Consider the following 19,939-nt stretch of genomic DNA (forward strand, 5'->3'; position numbering starts at 1 on the left):
TTGCCCAGTTTGTTTTCCTTGTTTCCTGAAAGATTTCATAGCAAATGCCAGACACCGTGTCTTAACATCACTACATAATCCAGTGGACATTTGTAAAACCCTGGATCTCTCCTTACATAACTGTGTCACCATCATCCTAAACTTTTCCTTGGTATCACCTACTACCCAGTCCATGATCAAAGTTTCCTGATTGTTGAATGAATACACAGGTTCATTTTTCACAGGACCCCTGAGCCCAGAGACTCTTAACCACACGCCTCTCCTGAAAGGCCAGTGACAATGGGTTAGGAGCACACGCACCAGAGTCAGACACACCAGGTTTAAAGCCCTCTCTGCTCTCGACTGCCTGTGAGGTCTTGGCAAGTTACTTATCCTTGCTGGGCCTTGGTTCGTTCATCTCTACAATGGAGATAATCAGAGTGTCCCCCTCTCAGGGTATTAAGTGAGACAAGGGTGTGTAAGGGCCGAGCTCTGCACCTGGCACGTGACGAGCGCTCAAGAAATGAGAGCTGCTGGTGTTGTTGCTATTATTAAATGTAATTTCCAAAAAGACTCCCTCCCGTGGTGGGCGTTCAGGCATCCTGGAGGGCTGGCAGGAACCAGCTCTGTAGTGGGCCCTCCATCACAGCCTGTGGAGGGCGCTCCACCCTCCCGGGGGCTCCCCAGGTCAGGGCCGCTGTTATTCTCTATCTGGGGCAGAAGCGAGCTCCTGTCCACATGCTTGGCTGCACGGGGCTTAAATAAAAAATGATAAAATCTGCCAATGGGAAGGGATGAAATTTTATTGGGAGTTCAAATACTTTTTGTTAAGATTGGTTTTTGCCGTTTCCCCTCTCTCGACCTGCTGGCCTTCTCCTTGGTAATTCAGTAAGTGGTTACTTTGGGTGATGACAGGCAAATGGGAGGCGGATGGGGGAGAACAGAGCCCACGGGGGACGCACATTGTCTGAAATGGACTTATCCTAATCGGGTTCAGAGCCAACAACCTTTTAGACTGAAGGAGAATCATGGCAGGCCGAGGCTACAGGCTGCAGCAACGTCTCCTTTAACCTGCACAGTTTTCCAGGTGGGGAAATGGAAGCGGAGAGAGGGAGAGGCTGCCCTGAGTCCACTGCCATTCACTGGTTGAGCAGGGACTGGGGCCGGGGAGTCAGACCATCCCAGCGCCCTGCCTCGGTCACCTACCTAGAGGACAGAGACGGCCACGTCCTAACTGGCTGTGTGAAATCGGATGCTCTGGGATTCAGCTCCCACTCGGGTGAAGTGGAGACGGAATGAGGGGGGATCCAGGCAGCTTGGCACGTCCCCTGCTTCCCTGCAGTGAAGCCAGTGATGACAGGACCTTTCCCTTGCTGATCGCCACCTTATGGTCTGAGCCAAGGTGCGCTGGCTCGGGGCTCCCCTCAGAGGCCTGTGCCTAAACCCAGTGCTCTCTGGCCGTGTGACCGCCAGCAAGCTTCTTCCTGTCTCAGACTCACATCCTCCTCTTCTAGAAAATAGGAAGAACATGAATGCCCACTTCCCAGAGTTGTGGGAAGGTAAATGGGATAATGTAAACCAAACACCTTACATGGCATGTACTGGAAAATCTGCTTCTTTCTCCTTCCCTTCCACCTCCTTCATCCTCCCGATAAGCTGGGATGCTTTTCCTGAGCCCAGTGCATGCTGGGAAGCCAGGATGGAGGCCCCATTTGGGAGGTAATAATTTCTAAGCCTGGTGCAAAGTGGCAGCTGACCCTCCTCCCTCCATGCTGGACCGTCAGGATCTTTTCGTTGTCCTGAAACGGGGGGCTCTCTGTTCTGAGCGGGACCCCTGCAGCACCCACCCACGTGTGGGCTGCCTGCCGGTGGGATGGGGTCTCTGCTTCAGCCGGGCCGTGGGCCCGTCAGCCACCCGGGGCTGTGCCCCAGGAGGTTTGGAAGCTTTTCCCATGACCAGGTCTAGGCTAGAGAAGCCCAGTGAGTGTCCTGGTCATTCCCAGGATGCTCTGGGTCCCGAGAGCCACCCGCTTTGTGGAGGTGACCTTTCCTGTCTCTGGTCCCTAAGAATCCAGGTCAGCGGGCCTGGAGACCACACGGGGGTCTGTGCCCTGCTGGTCAGGTTAGCCTTTTGATTCTCCCAGTCCCTGGAAACACGATCGGTGGGGATTTTCTGCCCTCAGGCTTGCTTTTGAATTATTACATGTCATTAACAGATAAAGTGCTCGGGTTTCTAACACATAGCCGTGTTTCTCTCCTCCCTCTTCTCCCTGTGGAACAAACATCAAGAGGCATCGTGCGTGGACTAGTAAGATGAGCTCTGAGTCGCAGCCCCGTCCCTCCCTTCCTGGCTGTGTGGCCTGCGACAGTTCATTGCCTTCCCCGAGGCTCAGGTTTCTCATGGCAAGTTGGGATGACAACGCCTGCTGAGGATGACGTAGCACGTGTGAAGCCCCAGCTGCAGTGGCACAGAGCAAATACTCAGGGCCGGCGAGGCCCCCTCTCTGATGGCTCGTTTGTGATTTGTCGTCTGGATGGAGGAGGTGGGAAGCAGGAGAGGAAGCTCAGGCGGGGGGCGGAGTCGGGGAAGCCCTGCAGAGAAAGGTGCAGCTGAGCCTGTGAGGCCCGAGACAGCAGGGCTTGGGGCGTCCGGATTGTCTAGAAGATGAGTGCAGCTCGGAATGGAGAGAGCGATGGAGCTGGGTGAGGGACGAGTCTTTGAGAGCTCCCTGCTCTCCTTCCTGGCCCTTTGGCCTCGCGGCAGCCACTTAACCGGTGTGGCCAGGTCTAGGAAGTGGTGGCGTCTGGCCTACGAACAGCCGCCCACAGGGCAGGAGTGGGGCGAGGCGAACTGTGAGAAGTGAGCCGGCTTGCGACACCCAGAAGCTGGGGTTTTGCCCACTTGCCTCTCACCTTCAGGTAGGCAAGGCCACAGGACAAGAGCAAGGGTGCCTGGCTGGGGAGGCGAGTGGGGCTGAAGTCCGGCCCACGCTCTGCTGGCCACGCCGTGTACCCTGGGTCGGGGCTGTGTCTGTTCAGAGAGGGGGGGCACCTTCTTCTAAATTACCCCCAGGCTCACCAAGCTCCCAGAAGGGTGGTTTTTCAGATGTGCACAATGGCATGGCATAGCCGTCAGTGGCCTGAGGCCTGGTCTCTCCCTCAGCCTCAGGGCCCAGTTCAAGTACTGGGGCTGCCTCTGCTCCATCTTTCTTTTCTTCCTCTGTCATTCAGGTTTGCAGAGGAGAACAAATGTGGAAAGTGTGACATTGTTACCACCCAGTGAATTTAAATCTTAAAAAAGCATTCTCTTTTCTTATGATAAAAGTAATACCTATTTATTGTAGAAAATTATAAAAACACAAGGAAGTATAAAGGAGATGAAAATCATGTGTAGTCCTGTTACCCAGAGATACATCAAAGTGTTAAAAAGTAGAGGTTTCTTTTATTATTTTCCCTCTATAGATTTGAATATGGGAATCATATTGCATATGATTTTGTGTTCTGCTTTTTAAAAAATATTTATTGATTTATTTATTTATTAGGCTACACGGGGTCTTAGTTGTGGCCCGCGGGATCTTCGTCTCCACGTTCAGGATCTTTTAGTTGTGGCATGCGGGCTCTTAGTTGCAGCATGCAGGATCTGGTTCCCTGACCAGGGATCGGACCCAGGCCCCCTGCATTGCGAGTGTGGAGTCTTAGCCACTGGACCACCAGGGAAGTCCCGTGTTCTGCTGTTTTAAACTTTATACTATATCTCAAATGTTTTTTCATGTACATAAATGTCCTTCTATGTTGTGTTTTAGTGACTGCACAGTACTCTGTCATTTGAACATGTTGTAACAGATTCAGCCAGCCCAGACGGATTCTAGTTGGGCACTGTTTTAAACAGCAGTGTTGACTGTACATCTTTGTACTTGTCTGATTATTTCTTTTAGGGTAACTTCCAATAAGTGGAGTTACAGGGCTCAAGGGTGTGTAGGCAGTCTGTAAATTGGTCCTCAGTAATCCCCACCTCTGGATATCCCTGTGCTGTGTAACCTCCTCCCCTTGAGAGGGGGCTGAAACCTAGTGACTTGCTTCTAATGAACAGAATACAGTGAAAGTGACAGGATGTGACTTTCAAGATTAGGGTGCCAAAATACTGACTTCCATCTTGCTCAGGCTTCTTACTTGTTTGCTTTGAGCAAAGCGGCCTGCCATATTGTGAGCTGCACCATGGTGAGGCCCACACGGCGAGGACCTGAAGGAGGCTTCTAGCCAATGGCAAGTGAGGAGCTGAGACCTTGGACCCAATGGCTGGTGAGGAAATGAATCCTTCCAACAACAATGTAAGTGAGCTTAGAAGAGGATTCTCCCACACTTGAGCCTTCAGATGAGACTGGGGCCTTGGCTGGCACCTCGACTGCATCCTTGTGAGGGACCTTGAGACAGAAGCACCCATCCAAGCCATGACTGGACTCTCTCTCTTTTTTTTTTTTTTTTGCATTACGCGGGCCTCTCACTGTTGTGGCCTCTCCCGTTGCGGAGCGCAGGTTCAGCGGCCACGGCTCACGGGCCCAGCCACTCTGCGGCATATGGGATCTTCCCGGACTGGGGCACGAACCCGTGTCCCCTGCATCGGCAGGTGGACTCTCAACCACTGTGCCACCAGGGAAGCCCCATGACTGGACTCTTGACCCACCGGAGCTGTGAGTTAATGTTTGCTGTTTTAAGCCACTAAGGTTGGAGATGATTTATTATGTGGCAATAAATAACTAGTACAAATAGTATGCACGTCCCTTTTGATGTGTATTTCCTTTGTGCTTTCCAGAAGTTTACCCCAATTCCACCCACCACCCCAGCAGAGGGGAGTTGCTCACAGATTAATTTTCAGCAGGGGTCACTGACTGTACCCCTCCTTCTGATCAGCCTCTGTGTCTAGAGAAGCCAGTCCAGGGAGTGTGGGCAGCTCTCTGATACACAGACTATTTCCAGGGAATTATCTTGGGGTGTGTGTCCTGATATCTTAGCAGAGATTCTGAGAGGGCTGTTAAAAGTAAGCATGTCAAGGAGGGAGCCTTTTCATGCTAATGGACTTCCAGGGCATCTGAACACATCCCAGTAAGCCATTTACCCATCTCCATGGTCCATATCTTTTATTTTTAATTGCAAGAGAACACAATTTGGTTCTTCAGGTTGCATTCACGTGTCCACATTTTTAATTCCTTTCAGAGCCCAGTGTATTTCTTGCAGTCTCAACAATTCAGGGATTTAATGGAAACTAAGAAAATTCCATGGACCTCCAGAGACAAACTCGGGTCCCCTCGAGTGGTGAACAGAGCCGACAGGAGGCCTAGCAGTGTGCCTCTTTTCCTTCCTCGTGCCCCTTCTTCTGCTGTGACATCCTACAGGGACACATGCAGCCTCCCTTGTCCCCACCCCACTGGGGGCTGGATTGCTCTGAAGGGAACAAATGACTGTCTCCAGGCTCAGTCCCTTCCTTGGGAAAACCTCCCGTGCTCTCACTGGCCTGCGGTGGGGAGGATTAATGGCCCTCTGCAAGGCTCTAATGGATCCCTAATTGGTTTGCTTCATAAGGGTCTGCTGCCTGGGAAGTTAACTGTGCACTTGGAGAGGCGATAAATGAAGCTCTGCTGCGGGGCTCAGAGATTGGGAGATCTCCTGTACAGACACCAAGGCTGTCCTGAGAGTCCGACCATCCTTAGGAGCCAGTAACTTGGCCATGGGAAGCAAATTAATATTGTTTATGTTTCATTCATCCGCATATTTAAAGGCCTCAAGGAAATGATTCTTAATCTTTTCTGGGTCATAGACCGCAACGAGAATTAAAAAACTGCACGTATGCCTGTAGCCCCACTTGCCCGCTGTTTTTTTTATCAGGCGTGGGGTGTGGGTGTTGCAGACTCCCTGAGCCTACTCATGGCTCCCTTGGAAAGTTTACGAACTGACACCAGCTCTTCCCAAGTGGGACATCTTGAAGGTGATTCTTTTGTTCACTTACTCGTGTATCTATTCTCTAATTTACTTAACAAATATTTATTGAGTTCCTACTATGTGCCAAGGAGATTATCTTTCTTTTGCAAAGTTTTGAGACAGCCCTAAAGTGAGAGTAAATTTTTTTAGGAAATAGTAACTATAACATGCCTGTACTTATTCAGGCATGAGTTTTCTCTTCCTCTCTAGGTAAAGCCAGGGAGTGAAGGATGGGGGGAAGATATGAGTGAACATTTTCATCCTTTCAGACTGTTATGCGTTTGGCTGTAAAAGGATCAAAAGACGAGTCCTTGTGACAATTCTTCCAGCTTCAAATTTTTCAGAATGAAGAACCTATGAGGCTCTTGTAAAAGCTCAGTCTGTCATGCCTTAGGAGGCTGCCTACCGTCATCTTGTGGAATCTCAAGATGTGGAGCAAAAATGAGGGGAAAAAAAACTGTAGACCAATATTCCTCATACATGCAAAAATTAACAATATTCTATCAAACTGATTTCAACAATATATTAAAAAATAACACATCATGACCTAAAGTGGTTTATCCCAGGAATGCAGGGTTTTCAAAAGTTGAAAATCTACAATTGTAATTCATTCTACCAATAGGTTAAATAAGACATGATCATATCAATGGATTAAGAAAAAGCAGAATTCAAGATCCTGCATCTGTTCTTTTTTTAAAAAATTAATTAATTTATGGCTGCGTTGGGTCTTTGTTGCTGCGTGCAGGCTTTCTCTAGTTGCGGTGAGCAGGGGCTACTCTTCATTGCGGTGGCTTCTCTTGTTGCAGAGAGCAGGGGCTACTCTTCATTGCGCTGGCTTCTCTTGTTGCAGAGAGCAGGGGCTACTCTTCATTGCGCTGGCTTCTCTTGTTGCGGAGTACGGGCTCTAGGTGTGCGGGCTTTAGTAGTTGTGGCAGGTGGGCTCAGTAGTTGTGGCTCACGGGCTCTAGAACGCAGGCTCAGTAGTTGTGGCGCATGGACTTAGTTTCTCCGTGGCATGTGGATCTTCCCGGACCAGGGCTTGAACCCATGTCCCCTGCATTGGCAGGTGGATTCTTAACCACTGTGCCACCAGGGAAATGCCCCTATATCTGTTCTTGATTAAAACTCTCAGAAACCTAGGACAAGAATTTCCTCACCTGATGAAGTCATCTATGGAAAACCTATGGCTGGCATTATACTCAGTGGTAAAGACAGAACATTTTCCTTCCTGAGTTCAAGAACAAGTCAAGATGTTCACTCTCACCACTTCCATTCAATATTGTAGCCAGTTAAGTAGTCAGTTCTAGCCAGTGCAATAAGGCAAGAAAAAGAATAAACGGCATCCTGATTGGAAAGGAAAAAGTTAAACTGTGTTTATTCTTAAACAACATCCTTGTGTCTGTAGAAAGTCTTATGGAGTCTAAAAAAGAGTTACTAGAACTAATAGTTGAGTTTAGTTAGGTTACAGGATGCAAGAACAATATATAAACATCATTTTTCCTACATACTAGAAATGAACAAATGGAAATTGAACTATAAAAATTTCCATTTACAATAGGATAAAAATATTAAATGTTTAGGGATTGTATTCGTTTCCTATTGCTATTGTAATAAATTACCACAAACTTAGTGCCTTAAAACAAATAAGACACGTTTTTCGTTTTCCAGTTACAGAGGCTAGAAGTTCAAAATTTGTCTCAGTGGGATAAAATCAAGGTATCAGCAGGGCTGCATTATTTCAGGAGGCCCCAGAGAAGAATCAAGTTTCTCGCCTCTACAGCTTTTAGAGGCTGCCCATTCCTTGGCTCATGGCCTCCCATGACATTGATCTCTGACTCCTTCCTCACATCTCCATCTCTGACTCTGACCTTCCTGCTTCCCTTTTATAAGGATCCTTTTGGTTACATTGAGCCCATGTGGATAACCCAGAATGATCTCCCTATCACAAGAGCCTTTACTTAATCACATCTGCAAAGTCCCATTTACCATGTAAGGTGACATATTTGCAGGTTTCAGAGACTGGGACATGGACATCTTTGGGGGCCAGCATTTTGCCTACCACATCTGCTCTTTGACCCCCAAAGATTCACATTCATCTCACATGCAAAATGTGTTTACCCCATCTCAACATCACCAAAGTTCCAAACACTATATAGCACCAAATCTCATGTAAATCTCGTCAGTTCAGAAGTTCCAAATCTCATGATCTAAGTCATCTAAGTTAAGTGTGGGTGAGACTCTGGGTGTGATCCATCCTGGAGGAAAAATATCTCTCTCCATCTGTGGACCTGTGAAACAAGAAAACATGGTATCTGCTCCCTAAATACAATGGGGAGGAGGGAGAAAAGCATAGGATACCAATTAAAGACATTTCTGTTCAAAAGGGAGAAAATAAAAGGAAAAGAAGAAATCTCTAGTTCCAAGCAATTTCAAAAACCAACCGGGCAAACTCCATCAGGTTTCAAGACCTATGAATAATTTTCTGTAGCTCTCGGCTCTGCCCTTTGGTCTTGCGGCTCCAACGTCTGGGCTCAAGGCTCTGTCTTCAGAGTTATCCTTTGTCATGAAGGGTAGCATGTGTTGGAAGCTGGGGAGTTTTATCAGTCTGCTTCCTGCCTGCAGAATTTGGGGAGCCTGACATCCTTCTTTCATTTTGTCCTTTATCTGTCCCTTTCAGTCTAAGATGGCTCTTTCTGTTGGTATAAAATTCTTAACAACCTTGTGGTTCTCCTATGCACATCACAGGGACTCACTCCGCTAGACCTGGCTCCTCCACATGTCTTTCCTAGATAATATCATCTCTATTTTTGGCCTCTGCTGAGATGGCTGTGAATACATGAGTCACAGACAGAGTCTCTTTAAAGAACTCTCTGTGTGACAGAATACTGTGAATTTTTGCTCCTTTCAAGGCCCAAGCAAAATGTTGTCCAGTTATACCCTCCTTTCTCTCTGGAGCATGTTTTTTCCTGACAGCAAATTTCCCAATTTTAGTGTCTTTTTTTAAAAAACTTATATTTATTTATTTTATTTTGCGCAGGCTTCTCTCTAGCTGTGGTGCACAGGCTCAGTAGTTGTGGCGTGCAGGCTCAGTAGTTGTGGTGTGAGGGCTCCAGAGCACATAGGCTCTGTAGTTGTGGCATGCGGGCTCTCTAGTTGTGGCATGCAGGCTCTCTAGTTGTGGCGTGAGGGCTCAGTAGTTGTGGTGCGTGGACTTAGTTGCCCTGCGGCATGTGGGATCTTAGTTCCCTGACCAGAGATTGAACCGGTGTCCCCAGCATTGCAAGACCAATTCTTAACCACTGGACCACCAGGGAAGTCCTGCTCATTTTAGTGTCTTTTGCAATCTGAATAGACTGATAATTTTCCAGCTCTTCAAGTTTTGGCTCCCTTTTGCTTAACATTTCTTCCCTCAATCACTCTTTCCTCTTGCATTTTAATATCAGCAGCGAGGAGAAACAAGGCTGCCCTTTCAAATACTTTGTTTAGAAATCTACTCAAATAGATAAGCCAGATTTCTTGTTTATAAGCTTTGCTTCCTGCATAACCACAGGACACAATTTAGCTAAGCTTTCTGCCACTGTATAGGCAGAAATGATCCCCTTTCTCTAGCTTCCATTAACATATCCCTCGTTTTCTTCTGAACCCCCATCAGCTGCACTTTTAACATCCATGTTTCAGGTAACAGTCTGTTTGTAATGTTTAGGGGTTCTCTAAGACAATATAGGTTTTCTCTACCATACCCCTCAGTTCCTTCTGAGTCCTTACCAGTAGGGTCTTTAACATCCACGTTTCTAGGCTTTTTCTATAATGCTCCTCAAAAGTCTTCCACTGCTTTTCCACTGCCCAATTCCAAAGCCACTTCCAAAAATTTTAAGTATTGTTGACAGCAGTACTCCACTTCCGTCACCAAAATCCGTATTTGTTTCCTATAGCTGCTGTAACAAATTACTACAAACTTAGTGGCTTAAAGTAACACAAATTTATTATCGTATAGTTCTACAGGTCAGAAGTCCCAAATTAGTCTCAGTAGGCTAAAATCAAGGTGTCATTAGGGCTGGTCCTTCTGGATGCTCTAGGAAAGAATGCTCCTTGCCTTTCCAGTTTTTAGAGGCTGCCTTCATTCCTTGTGGCCCACGGCCCTACATCTCTATCTTTGCTTCCAATGTCACATCTTCATCTTTCTGACCATGACTCTCCTGCCTCCCTCTTATATGTGATATTGGGCCCACACAGGTAATTCAGGATAACCTCCTCACTGCAAGATTCTTAACTTAATCACATCTGCAAAATCCTTTATCGTGTAATGTAACATATTCACAGGTTCTGAAGATTATAATGTAGGCATCTTGGGGCACTGGCATTATTCTGCCTATCATGGGGTAAGTCTGACAAAAGATGGGAAAGACCTGTACGTTGAAAACTGTTCAGAGAAATTTTAAGTGACCAAAATAAATAGAAAGAAATACCATGTTTGTAGACTGGAAAACTCAATATTGTTGAAATGTCAATTCTTCCCAAATTGATCTATAGATGCAACTCAATAAGAATCTCAGCAGGATTTCCATAGGAATGAATAAGTTGACTCTTATTTGGAATTTATAGAGAAATGCAATTTATATAGAATAGCCAAAACAACTTAAAAAAAAAGAACAGATTTGGAGAACTTACGCTAGCAGACTTAAAGATTTATTACAGAGCTCTAATAACCTGAACAGTGTGGTATTGGCGTAAAAACAGACATAAAGGTCAAGGGAAAAGAATAGAGAATCCAGAAATAGGCCCATACCTATATTGTCAATTGATTTTCAACACAGGGGAAAAGGCAACTCAGGGTAGAAAAGATAGTCTTTTCAACAAATGCTGATGGTATAATCAAATATCCATATGTAAAAGAAAAGAAAAGAAACACAATCCATTCCATATACCATATAGAATATTAAAAGTGATCCTAAGTGTAAAAGCTACAATTTATGAAACCTCAAGATGGAAACACAGAGGAAGTTTTTGCAGTCTTGGGCTATAGGAAGAGATTTCTTAGCTATGACGCGCAGCCTGGGCTGGCGTGTTGATCCCTCCTCCTCTTGCTGTGCTCATTATTCCTGGACCCACAAGAGCTATTGTGTAACTGTGAGCAAGAGGCTAAGAAATGACGATTTCTTAGTCACTGAACCGACGTCGGGCTACCTCCCTTCAGACTTCTCGTTAATGTGAGATGATAAACCCCTGTTTCTTTAAGCCACTATGAGTCAGACTTTCTGTTACTTGCAGCTTTAGGTTACGCCACCTTTCAGATGTGTCTTAACTACCCATCCCTAGATGACTCCTTCCCCAGGGTGAGACGCACTTGTTCCTCTAGGCCGTGGGGGACACTGCTCAGTCACCGTGTCAGTCCCTTCTCACACCCACCTAGGACCCCCGGGCCTGTCCCTGTGAGACCCACGTCCCCAAGGAGTGACCTGGCAGGGGCAGGTTAGGCAGCCAGCCACGCAAGAACAAGGCAGGAAGGGCTGGAGCTGTACTTGTTCACCGTCACCTGTGGGTACAGTCTGTGGTTCCAGAAACACATAGGAGGATCTCGTGGACCACAAGGGAGCCACCCAGCAAGGAAGAGGATGCAGACTGGGGGTATCAGAGATGGGAGGTCTGCACGACCATGGAGATGTAGTCCGAGCCCATCCAGGGTTTGTGGCATTCCCCTCGCAGCTCAGAGCAGGCTGGGTCCCAGGAGTGCAAGTGTGTACCCTCGTTTCCTAGAAATAACAGACTCCGCTGCACTTTCCAGGGGTGACCGAGGGTTGGCCTTGGAAAGGCCCTGGAGGTCAGAGGGACTCAGGCCCTGCCCGGCCTCACCGCAGCCTCATCCATGATGCATCAGAACAGCCTCTCGTGGTGCGGGGGGCTGCCCTGGGTGAGGCTGCCTGCGGAGTGCGCCCCTGGGAGCAGGTGGTCCTGCTGAGATCTGTGATTAGGGGGGTGTTTACAACCCTCAGTGCCCGGGAACCTCTCCAGGCTGACACTGTGACATCCCATAGTGACAGCCTGTCCCGGAGCCCATCCCTGTGGGGTGGGCGTGGGGGAGTGTTGTCCTCTGTGGAGAAGACCCCAGCCCTGGGGGTGGCTCTGTGTCTCACCAGGGAGGGCATCCTGGGCCTTGCTTGAGGAGAGGCCTGGACAGAGCGGGCAGTGGTGGAATTCAGGTGCAAACTTTCCACCTTCCTTCAGCGAACAGCTTCAATGGCTTAATTTCTCTCGGCAGGTAGGTGGAGTCTACGTTGGAAAGGATGAGCTCGGGGAGGTGTTACCTTGCTGGTGGGGGGACTGAATGCCAGACTCTCTTTCTGCAAACAGAAGCGTGCTATCCTGCATGCTTCCCTTCACGCTGTGATACTGGTTCTGTGTTTTGTGAGCATTACCTTAGCTGGTCCTCTCTGGAGCGCCTTGCAATGGATGCGGTTGTCAGCATCTTAGCATCAAGGAAAGGGTGAGTGTCGGAGAAGCAGGAAAGGCAGGCAGCTGTGGTCAGACCACGTGAGGCTGAGGAGTTTGGATGGGACCCAGAGGGCCATGGGACCGCTGAGGTCTGCATTTGGAAAGAGGCTCTGGGGGCAGCAAGGAAGGAGGACCTGTGGAGGCTCTTGTGACGCTCTGTACAGGGGACGTCGGGCAGAATTAAGGTGGTGACCTCACACATGGGGTGTGCTCTGTAAATATTTGCTGTTGAATGATGGAGGGGATGGAGATGAGAGGAAGGGTTTGAGGGCTGTTTACCAGGTGGCATTACTAGGCGTTGGAGACTGGGCATGGCAATGTGGTGGGCGGGTTGGGGAGGAGGGTGACATTTTATTTCTGTCTGGGGCAACTGGGGAGATGGCGGCGAGATGGGGCCCCCAAGGAGGGGCAGGTTTGGGGCCAGAAAGCTAAGATTCGCGCTGGATGTGTGGATTCAGCATGTCTGTCTCTCTCCCCCAGAGGTCATGGTTGGGGAAGCAATTGTCAGAGCTCGGCTGGCCCCTGGGGCAGTCTTCCCAACCCCCAATTCCACCTTTGGACACACTGAGGCTGGCGGGAGAAGGGAACTGCTGGCTGAGGGCCAGCCAGGTGGAGATGCCCGTTGCCCCCGCCTCTGGGCACCCTCAATCACAAACGGGAACAAGCAACCCTTCAAGGTTTCAGGTGTTTCCTTTCTTTGTTCCTTAGACTATTGTTCTGGACGCACATCTGGAGACACCTGTCTTTCTACGCCAGGGCCTTTGTTATCAGAGCGGATTCATCTGACCCTACATCCCAAGGAGACAGAATCCTCAGAAGAACCTTGGTAACAGTGTCAAACGCCTGGGTCATCAGCTCTCAATATGCGTGTTAGAAGTAGTAGGAGTCTTTGGAGAAAAGCCTTTTTGTGGTCACATGAATTAGGAAAACTCTGGGCTCCACACGTTAATGGACTCTGGGCTGCAGGCCTTCTCAGGACCTTTAGTGGTGCCACGACAGTCTCTAAGAGGGGGCTCCTGTGTGCAGGGCCCCCCAAGGATACTGGACCAATGAAAACGTTTTCCAGGGAGCATCCACCTCCACCTCCCAGACCTGGTGCTCTGGGGTCACGGTTCAGGGAACAATGGTCAGAGCTGGGCTAGCCTCTGGGTGGAGGTGAGGTCAAGCCCCTCATTTCTTCCTCAGACAGACTGAGGCCTGGAGAGGGAGGGGAATTGTCCGGCAGAGCCAGCAGGCAGACTCTGGGCTTAGGACCCCTGGGCAGGATCCCTTCTCCTGTGCAGTCTTTCTGCTTCCTGTGTTCCAATTTGCCTGGTCCCCAGAGAGGCCTGCTCTTTCATTTCAATGGACTCTTCTGGAAGGCATTTGGGAGGGTGACTGGGGGTTGGGTGTTGCCCCCGTCTGTGTCCAGGCCTCTGATGTGGACCTGTGTGAACGTGTCCTTCGCCACCCCCCAGGAGAGTTGTGTCTGAACCCGAGACAGACACTGGGCAGAAAGCAGTTATGGCCCCGACATTCCCCATGGAGCCATTCGTGGGCCGGTGAGGCAGGAATGAGCCTGTCTGGGTGGCGGCCTCGGTAACGAGAGCTCTGTGGGCCCAGAGACAAAGGCCGGCTTTGGCCTTGAGTCTCCCCGCTGGGCCCGCGGACAGCACCACGGTGGCCGCTGAGGGCGACTGTGCTTGGCTGGGATACAGCTGAGGATGGGCAGGGCGGGGCCAGGGCATCAGGAAACCCAGTTTATGTAACAGTTTCCTGGTGTGACTGTCCCGGAGGGAACTTCGTGTCGCCAAGCACAAAACAGGTGCTTCCTTAGTTCATCCTGCGCATGTTTATGGGGGGTGAGGGGTCGATTCCACACCAGACCTCGTGTGGACCCCTGGGGGCGGGGAGAGGGACAGTGTTTTAGTTTGGGTTCCTGGCATGAGAGACCGAGATGAAGATTTGGGGGCCGATAAGCTTGCTGGGAGCTGATTCCTGGAAGCCGGATGGGGCAGGGGGGTGCAGGGAGTAGAACAGAAAAGGGGAAAAGCTAACCCTGGGTAGTGGAGGGCACGGCTGGGGCCATGATGCCCGATTCCACGGGGACCTGCAGGCTGGGGGCGGACTGTCCACAGGAAAGATGATGCAGGGCCAAGCCACCTGCTGGCTCCTCGCCCGATGCCTGAGGTGTGCCCCTGGGGGTAACCCCACCCTCCTGGCTGTGTGCTCGGCCATGCATGACACAGGCTTGGGGCGGGCACTGTCGGGGCCAGGGCAGTGGGAGTGACACCTGTCCCCAAGGGGCAGCAGGGTCAGAGGTGGACCCAGGCGTGCCTGCCACGTGCCACCTGTCTCCAGGGCGTGGCGAGGTAGATAGTTTTGGGCTGGGGGAGAGGAGAATGGAGTGAGCCCGACCCTCCCCGTCCCGCGGTCTTGCTTCCCTCCAACTTCCCCTACTGGCCATTTACTATCGTCTAATGGCCATCATCACAGCATACTAGCTTGGAAGAAAGAGCTGTAAAAGGGCCAGTTTTGGAAAATGTGGTCAGAGGGGCCTGGATCCCCACTATCCCTCTTCCTGAGCAGGAAGCCGGCTGTACCACCAGAACATTCCTAAGCATGGTCTGAGTAATGACTTACCCACTGCCTCCAGATTCAGGAAGTCTTATCTGTCTTCCTGAAAAACCTTAAGTTAGAAAAGCAAGTTGGAATTTTTTTTCCGTAGAAACTGAATTAGTAATGCAATTTTTTTTCACGTGGTCATGAAAATGTTCATGGAAATCCTGAAAACGAGCCCCACCAAGCCCGCTGAGATGGCTCTGAAAATCTGGGCGCTGCCCAGGTTAGCGGGAGGCTCTTTCTGCCTGTTTGGTGTATCTGGGATGTGCATTTGTGAGGTGCTCCCCGCCTTTGGGGAGGTGAGTGGCAGAGAAGCGTGTCCTCAGAGTCTGGTGAATTCTCCGCATGTCCCTGTGACTGCCCAGCACCCGGATGAGGGGTCCCTAGCGCTGAAGTTCTCCTCATTCTCAGCCTGTCACGCAGGGCCGCCTTCTGAATGGAGGAGCCCAGGCTGCCTGCTCAGCAGTGCTTTGTGTCAAAACACTTCAAGTGGAAATGTGTGCTCGTTCTGCCATCCGGTAGGATCCCACAGAGAGGCTCTGAGGCCTCCAGGTCTTCGGAACGGGTGGGGCTGGGATCGGAGCTGCCCCCCGCGGACCCCTGACGGGCTGGGGCTGGGACTCAGTCAGGGGTATGGGGCAGTGTGATTATCGGAGGGCAGGCTTGTGGCAGGAGGGACGAGGCCAGGGTGGGGACAGCAGAGACAGGAACTTTGCCCACAATCCAGTTGGTTGGATTCCAGCCACCAGAGCCCTAGGCCAGAACCCATGGTTGCCCCAGCAATGCCCATCCAGCTTGGGTTAGGCCGGTGGTTAGCAGCTCAGATGGGGACCCACGAGACACAGGCGTCAGATTTTGAACAGCATGAGGGTGGACAGCATCTATATTAGAAGCCAGAATTAGGATTAGAAAATGACCCCACTGGCTGACGAGACGGACAATCTTAGAAAAGGAAAAGGTTCAGGAACAAGGGGACGAGCCCTGTATCAGGTCCCGTTGTGAGTACAGGGTGGGGGCTGGAGACGTGGAAGGACTGGCGCAGCAGCATAGATAGCTCATTCCTGGGGGGAGGGGCAGCTCTGCTCACCCACACCCTCCCCCAGGGCCCCCCCCCGGGTAAGCCCCATGTTTGAACACTGGCACTCACCCCTCCTGGGCCACAGCTGATTGGACCAGAGAGGAGACTTGATCCAAGGAGATCCAGTCTTTCGGCAAGATGAGCTCATCAGCTTCGTTCCCCCCCCAGAATTTTGGACTGGGACCGGAGACATTCATCAGTTGGATGGTGGCCCTGGAGCTAGGGCGGCCATGTTTGAGGGTTTGAGCAGGTGCAGAGAAAAGGGTTCTGGAGGAGAGGGAAGAATGAAGAGTCCGATGATCAGAGAGGAGCGGGGAGAAACCGTGCAGCCCTGGGCCGGGCTGGGGCAGGGCTGGAGAAGGCCAATGACCTTGAAGGTGACCATGACCAATGATCATGACAATAGAGAACATCTTCTTTCCCTGGACAGCCCCAAGAATGACCGTGAACATGAGCGCGTTGCAGAATCTGATGGGCCCTGTGACCCGAGGGACAGGCAGGTGAGGCCTCTGGTCCGAACACCCTTGGTAAGGCTGGGGAGCTCCTCCCAGGGACAAGTTCGAGGAACCATAGCTGGTCATGATGTAATTTGTGGGCTGGTGTCCTGCTGGGGCTGGGAGCGCCTGTGGCTGAGGGGGTTTGGAGGGATGGTGGAGGTGTGTTTGGAGTTGGGGAAGGAGCACAGGATGGGAGATGTAGTGACCTCTGGGGGTGAGAGCAGGGGAGGCCCCAGGAGGCCCACTCTGTATATGGGTTACACACTTTCTTCCTTTCTTTTCTTGGGCTCTGGGACCAACTTCCGGGTCAGGTGGCCAGTGGTCCCTAAGGGCCAACCTCAGCATGCCCTCCACCTTCCCAGACAGCCAGGGAGGGCTTGAGCCGCAGGGGACCCCCTGAGCCCCTCCATCAAAGCTTGTCCCAGAGCTGTGCTCCTAGAGCAAATGTACCGCTGTCCTCTGTCTTCTAACCGGAGAGGGACAGGGAAACAGGCTGCTTGAGGAGCCGGGTTAAAGGCATCGTGTGTATCTCTGGGGAGATAATCACCCAGGGGAGCTTTCCAGTGATGGTAGAGCCAGGGAAGGAGCGAGAAGAGAGGGCAGTGGAGATTCTCGCCTGGGTCCTTCCCAGAAAGCGCCTTGAGCGGGCTGGGGCTGCGGCCCTTTCTGGGGCAGCTGTAATCTGGCAGCTTTTCGTAATTATCCGTTAGTAATTACCCACTGAGGCTTTGGTAAACAGCAGCCTGTTTAGCCATCCTTGAGGAATTAAATCATTACATTTATTGCTCTATCCACTCGCTATTAGCCTCCTAAGAGGCTTTTCCACCTCCGAACCAGGGTTTTCGTTTGATGAACTCCCGGGAGAACGTTAAACGGGGGAGGCTCTGGGGGGTTGGGGAGATGTGCGCCCCCGGCGGCTGCTGGAGGTAAGACGGCGGCGCCCGTCCTCGGGTCTGTGCCACGCGCTCTCTGTGACTGGCACCCCTGACCATGGCAAGTGTCCTTCAGTAAAGTAGAAGCTTCTTACACGGAGTGTATCTTAAGAAGCAAAGGGTCCAATTGGAGGGGGCTGGAGACTTCCGGCACAGACACAGGCAGGCAGACAGGCTGGGCCCCTCCTGGGATGGGACGGAGGTGTGTGGCTGGGTGGTCCACGGTCAATGTCTGCAAGGCCAGCAGGACCGACTGAGGTCCTGGTTTCTCTTGGACTGTGCGGTGAGGTCGGCTGCTTGGATGAAGGTCAGATGAGGGTCAAGGACATGCCTTCAGTGAGGATCTGCCCTGCTTTTCCCTTTTGCCAAGGTTGCCCTTTCCTTTCTGGACCTTTCAGGGACAGCCCTAGGCCATGACCGTGAAGATGAACCCCCTGCAGAATCTGATGGCCCCCGACCCATGGGGGAGGCCTGTGGTCCAGAGGCAGGGATGGAGCGCTTCTCCCAGGGGCCACCTTGAGAAACGATACGTAGCTGGTCATGACATCTTTGGCTGCACAACGTTTGCTATCTGGGCGGTATCTGTCACCTGGGGATTTGGAGGGAATGATGGTGTGGGGTGTTTGTGCTCTGAGCCACCTCTGAAGCCCCCTGAGGTGGGCCTCAGGGGCAGGGGGTGCTGCACAGAGGGGACACAAGCCAGCTCCCAGGGCTCACCGTCTGGGGAGGGCTGTGACTGGCCCCTTCCTCTGAGGGCTTCACGTGTTGTCAGGGGTGAGGCATTGCCCTGTCACACGGTAGATGGGCAGCTGGCATCCAGGGAGCCCTGACAGAGGTCACGAGGGGACATACTCTTGGGCACCTCCTGTGTGCCAGGCACTGGTCCAAACGAGAGATGCATAACTGTAAGGAAGCCTAGACCCACCATTGCTGTCACACAGAGGCTGGTCTAGGAGAGGGGACTGTAATAGATCTGGAAATATGACCAAGACCAGCATGGACTCCAGATGTGGCCCTTCAGTCCAGGGAGATCAAATATTCAGGCCTAATTCTCTAGCTTGTTCTGTAGACTCTGAAGCCATTATACATGAAGTGGAATGAGAGGAAATGAGTGAGTGGGATCAGTGTAAACCCATTTTGGAAGAAGCCGTTATAAGGGTTCATTCTGGAAATCCTTCTGAAGCTGACCTTCCCCATCTTCTTTTTTAACAACAAAGAAACCCTTGGCGTAGAGTGGCGGAACATTGCAAGACCTCAAACTGGATCACCAGATTCGTCAACAGATTTTTAAATATGTAAATTAATTTGCATCAAGGACTTAATAGGTAGAAAAACAGGATGATTTCCATTTTTGTATAAATTACCTTCATTGCTAAGTTCTATGAAATGGGGATTGTATCAGAAAATTGGGGCTAGTGGCTTTGCCTTCAGAGTAGGGCCTTTTAAACCTGGTTTATATCCAAGTGAGTAGTGAGATATTAAAACAAAATGCCATTCCCCCAGGTCTACAGAATCCCAAACCTCTGGGGGCCCCAAATCACATCACCCTGCCAGGTGTCCTGTGGAGAGCTGGAGCACAGGCAGAAAGACTCCATGAAGGGGCCAGTGATGGAAAAACACTTGAGCCCAAGGGTTGCTTGCTGACTCTAGAGGGGGCTGCCTTTGGGGGTCCTTTTGGTCCAGCCCCAGCCCTCTTTTCCTTTCTGCCCCCCAGCTCCTCCCCCACCCTGTTCTGGCTCTGTCTTTTTTTTTTTTTTTTTTTTACATATTTATTGGAGTATAATTGCTTTACAGTGGTGTGTTAGTTTCTGCTTCATAACAAAGTGAATCAGTCACACACACACATATGTTCCCATATCCCTTCCCCCTCACGTCTCCCTCCCTCCCACCCTCCCTATCCCACCCCTCTAGGTGGTCACAAAGCACCGAGCTGATCTCCCTGTGCTATGCGGCTGCTTCCCACTAGCTATCTGTTTTACGTTTGGTAGTGTGTATATGTCCATGCCACTCTCTCACTTCGTCCCAGCTTACCCTTCCCCCTCCCCATATCCTCAAGTCCATTCTCTAGTAGGTCTGTGTCTTTATTCCCGTCTTACCCCTGGGTTCTTCATGACATTTTTTTTTTCTTAGATTCCATATATATGTGTTAGCATACGGTATTTGTCTTTCTCTTTCTGACTTACTTCACTCTGTATGACAGACTCTAGGTCCATCCACCTCACTACAAATAACTCAATTTCGTTTCTTTTTATGGCTGAGTAATATTCCATTGTATATATGTGCCACATCTTCTTTATCCATTCATCGTTGATGGACATTTAGGTTGCTTCCATGTTCTGGCTATTGTAAATAGAGCTGCAATGAACATTCTGGTACATGACTCTTTTTGA

General features: G+C 50.4%; 1 long non-coding RNA gene across 15 annotated transcripts in view; it reads left to right on the forward strand.

Annotated features, from left to right (window-relative positions):
- The window catches only part of LOC137208658 (uncharacterized), a 151,598-nt gene that overhangs the window by 93,029 nt on the left and 38,630 nt on the right, over positions 1-19,939 (forward strand). For 13 of the 15 annotated variants that reach the window (XR_010935716.1, XR_010935708.1, XR_010935707.1 and 10 more), the window contains one exon: positions 13,150-13,267. The exons of 1 other annotated variant lie outside the window; for it this stretch is intronic. This is a non-coding gene — a long non-coding RNA (uncharacterized lncRNA). Of the gene's footprint in view, positions 1-2,268; positions 4,668-5,556; positions 5,960-13,149; positions 13,268-19,939 lie in introns of all 15 variants that reach the window. One more of the 15 variants, XR_010935710.1, reaches the window with a different exon arrangement.

Source organism: Pseudorca crassidens, chromosome 16 (genome assembly GCF_039906515.1).
Source record: "Pseudorca crassidens isolate mPseCra1 chromosome 16, mPseCra1.hap1, whole genome shotgun sequence".
NCBI lineage: Eukaryota > Metazoa > Chordata > Mammalia > Artiodactyla > Delphinidae > Pseudorca > Pseudorca crassidens.